Source organism: Petaurus breviceps, unplaced genomic scaffold (genome assembly GCF_028583685.1).
Source record: "Petaurus breviceps papuanus isolate PSGF00001 unplaced genomic scaffold, PetGlider_PUasm1.0 490, whole genome shotgun sequence".
NCBI classification, from domain to species: Eukaryota; Metazoa; Chordata; class Mammalia; order Diprotodontia; family Petauridae; genus Petaurus; species Petaurus breviceps.
In genome coordinates this window covers 5,317,348-5,321,914 of record NW_027186352.1, presented here as the reverse complement: position 1 = coordinate 5,321,914, position 4,567 = coordinate 5,317,348, and positions in this window count along the sequence as shown.

Here is a 4,567-nt window from a genome sequence, read left to right as displayed (position 1 = left end):
AGAAGAAGAAGAAGAAGAAGAAGAAGAAGAAGAAGAAGAAGAAGAAGAAGAAGAAGAAGAAGAAGAAGAAGAAGAAGAAGAAGAAGAAGAAGAAGAAGAGAGGGAGGAAGGAGGGAGGGAGAGAATATACCTATGATGAGGCTCAGTGCTTCATATGTAATACATGTCACATACAGTGCCCAAGAGCTCATGATCTTTTTCTAATTGACCCCAAAAGATGGATTTTATTCTCTTTGTTCTATAGTCACACCCACAAGCTTATGGAGGAATTAAATACACCTTGTGTGAGGGGGTCATTTCCATTGAAGGGTGATGGGACAATAAATTGGAAAACAACTTTCTCCCACTGTCCTGCCCTGAATTCCAACACCAAAGAATTGTTTTTAAGAAGCTTATTTTTTTAAATATAAATAACCATTTAAAATTGTATGTGCTGTGGTAGGGACATTTCACCCGGATGCTTAACCCAAACTAAAAAGGAAATAAGACGTCTCCTTGGTTTCAGTCCGACACTGTAAAGCGCCAGGTGGGCCAGTCACTTCCAGCCAGCTATCAGAACAGCTGGGCGCCAACTCCTCATACCAGGGCCATTGATCTGGGTCCAATTTTACTGGGGGGGGGGGTCATCGCTGAGCAGTGATAATCTTGGGGTATCAAACATCTATGAAATGCTACTACTCACGAGAGCCTAGGGCAGGTGGTGGAAATAAAAAGACAAGAAGTAAACTAGTCTTTGTCTTTGAAGAGCCTATATTCTACAGGGTGAATACAAGTGACCAACCCTACCTCACCCCCAAAGTGACACCATCATCCATTCCTTTTCTCCCATTCCCCTGAATCATAGATTGCACGGGCTCTCACACCATTAGAGCTCCAAGAAGATTGACAGCCCCAGTCCGTAAGGCTTTGACCTCCATCAAACCCCTTCAAGGGCTGAATGGAAAGTGACAGAAGTAGGTCTTTCCCTGTCCTCTTCTCACCTCTGCCGGAACTGCTTTCTCACCCTAGCATGGTGACAGCCTTCTTCTGAATAAAGTTTGTGAAATCCTTGGTAAAACATAAAAGAATTGGGGCAATATTTGGTTCTTCATTTGTCTGCAGCACTTCCTAAACTGTGGGTCACAACACCATACAAAAATCTGGTGTAAAAGGTTCCTGAACGTGCCATGACCAAAAATGAATTAAAAAATCAAATGTATAATGAATCCTAGGCAGAGCTGGCAGAGCTCACCCATGGTGCATCATGCAACTTCACTTCAGCCTTGGTTCTGAACACAAATTTGCACTATGCCTGCCCTCAGGTCACACCAAGCCCATGCTGCTGTGAAAAGGGCTATGAGTGGAAAAGTTTAAGAAGAGCACCCACTAACTTTTGTTTCCTATGTGCATGATGGAGAGAAAAACGTACATCCAGAGAAAGAACTAGAAAGAACTAAGTTTATATCCAGCTGGAAGCAAAATACCTGATCTTTTTCGTTCTCTTATTTGATTTTATGTCCTCTTTACCATTTTTCATTCCAGCTGGTACAATCCATCCTTATAACCTGACCATTGTATAATGTCAAAGTATTCACAGATCCTATACTTGATAATAAGCCGCCATGGGGGGGAGGGGAGGGAGGGGGACAAAATGTGAAATTCAAGGAATTGTGGAATTGAATCCAGTAAACTAAAAGGAAACAAACAGATTAATAAATTAAAGTTTAAAAAAAAAAAAGAAAAGGGCTATGAATGGAAAAGTTTAAGAAGAGCACCCACTAACTTTTGTTTCCTATGTGGGACAAGAAATCAAGATGAGGACCAGGGTGGGAGGCGATCCCATTGCCCAGGCTCTGGGGCAAAAATGAACCAGGAAGAAAGCCACTGAATTCTTCAGTCTGAAGCTGATTCCGCCATAGGCAGTTCTCAGGGTGGGCGTCTGGCATAGACTTAGCCAAGGACAGGGATCATCCTGGAAAGATCATTACAGCTCAGAGGCAGGTGTGTTTCTCTCATCAGCATCTCACTTTCCTGGGAGTTGTCGCTTTGGAACATTTCTGTAGCAATAAGGCAAGAAAATCCTGATGTCCTCAGAGCCAACACCTCCAATGCTTTGAAGTTCCTGAAGTGTTTCATATAAATTATCTAATTTGATCTTTGTGAATACATAATATACTAAAAGTATTATCATCCCACATTAAAAAGAAGGAATTTGAGGTTCCCCTCCAAGGGATTCAATGACTTGTCCAGGATCATACAGCCACTAAATTTTTTGAGAGAAGGATATGAACTTAGGTTTTTCTGGGATAGCCAGATGCAAAGTGCATAGAGTGCCAAGCCTGGAGTCATCTTCCTGAGTTCAAGTCTGACCTAAGACTCTTATTAGCTGTGTGGCCCTGTGTGACTGAGCAAGTCACTTCACCCTGTTTGCCTGTTTCCTCATCTGTAAAATGAACTGGAGAAGAAAATGGCAGACCACTCCAGTATCTCTGCCAAGAAAACCCCAAACTGGGTCATGAGGAGTATGGACTGACTAAACAACAAAAAATTCCCACATCTTTTTCAGACAACTGTCTAAGTATGTCTTCACCAGCCTGTACTTGTGAAACTGATTTTTTGAACCCAAGGGTCAGACTTCATCTTGCTTCAGCTTAATGCCCAGTGATGTCAAACTCAAATAGAAAACATAAGGATCCCTGGGGACTGCACAATGACTTAGAAAACCACATGTTAACATTATCTATGCTCCATTGTATTTTTATTTGTTTTGTTAAATACTCCCTGCATCATTTAATCTGCTTCTGTAAGCCCCCCCCCCCCACTTTATGTTTTTGTCATCCACACCTTTAATGAGGCAGCATCTTTATCCAGCACAGGCTCATAGCCATGCCAGGGCAGCCTTGCCCTGAAGACTTCCTCCTGAATCACCTCGAGCCGCCTACAGTGCCCTGAGTCTGCCCATTCCCTTAGTCCTGAATCCCCTTGATTACATCACCATTTGTATCCCCGGCACTTGCTGGAGTGCCCGGCAGAGAGTGCTCAGTGAATGGCTATTCATCAATGCACAGATCATCTGGTTCACGTCTCCATCACCTCCACAAATAGGAGGTTTGTCATGAGCTGCTTTGCTGAGAGACTGGCGAAGTACACCCACAGCATCCTCCTTCCTTAGCAGGTTAGTAACCCTGTGAAAACAAGGAAGAAAGGCTCGTCTGGCACGCACGACCTCTTCTCACAGACTGCCTTGGTGGGCGCTGCTTAGCTCTGGAAGTTCACTAAACCCTTCTTTAATATGTTCAGGCATTTCCCCAAGAGTTCATGGCAAGCTTGCTGACCTAGCTTCTGTTCCTTTTTTTTTTAACCATGACATCTGCCCTTTTCCAATCTTGGTTCCCTCTTCCAGGTTCCATGAATTTCCAGATGCCCTTTGATAGGGGCTCAGTTGTCAATCCTGCTGGTTCTTTCAGTTCCAAAGGATTTAATGCACTTGAGTGAGCTGACTTGAATTCATTCACCAATCAATCAAAAGTATTCAGTAAGTGCATACTATATAGCAGGCACTTCCTTAAGAATTGATGTTACAGTTTTTTAAAAAAAAGGAAGAACAGTCCCTGCTCACAAGAAGTTTATGTTCTAATGGAAGGAAGGACAAAAGCATTGCTTAAATGCCTACTATGTTCCAAGCACTGTGTGAGCCTCACAACAACCAGAGGGGGGGATGCTGTTATCCAACTTCTCCTTCCGTTGACCTTCCCTTGATCCCTCCTTGCAGACATGTCCCTTCTCACTGGGCAGTCCTGCCCTGCAGCTCCCTTCACCGGGCTCGTTCTTCTGACTGAGGCTGGTCCACCAGCCAGTCATGAAGTTTAGGTTTGCCTCCCTGCCTTGGGATGTTGAGCTCCTTTTCTTTACACCGAACGTGGGCATCTGTGGGTAGAAGCATTCCTTCTACCTTGGGGGCCCTTCCTTCACCACTGGTTCCTTTCTAAGTTCGTCTTCTAGGAACTTCCCCGTGTCTCAACTGCTCTTTTCCATCCATTGTAGCTGCCTCTGTACATGGAACTTGTGGGCCCTCCAGAGGCCGTTTCCACCCTCTCCTCCTCTCCTTTCTCTTACCCTTTTTCTTTAAAAAAAGGTTTAGCACTGCATCGGAGATCAGAAGGTCTGGCTGTGCACCCCTGACCAAGGAGCTTCATTTTATTGTGCCTCACTTCCTTCATCTGTAAAACAGGAATAACAATAATGATGACAATACTAACCACCTCACAGAGTCATTGTGAGGATCAAGCGAACAAAGGTCTAGATGGAAAATCCTTAGTAAGTCTCCACGACAGGCCCTGTGCTAAGCACTGGGGATACAAAGAAAAAAATAATAAAACAGTTCTTGTCCTCAAGGACCTTACCTTCTAATGAGGGAGACAATCCATGTAAAGGAGAAATGTACAAGAGCACGAGAAATTCAAGAGAAAGAGAGTAGATGGCAGATCATGCCAATGGGGTAGCGGGCCAGGAAAGCCTCCAGCAGGGGGCACCCACAGCAATCCGTCCGAGTGTTCTCCTCCCTGGCAGATAATGCCAATGGGGTAGC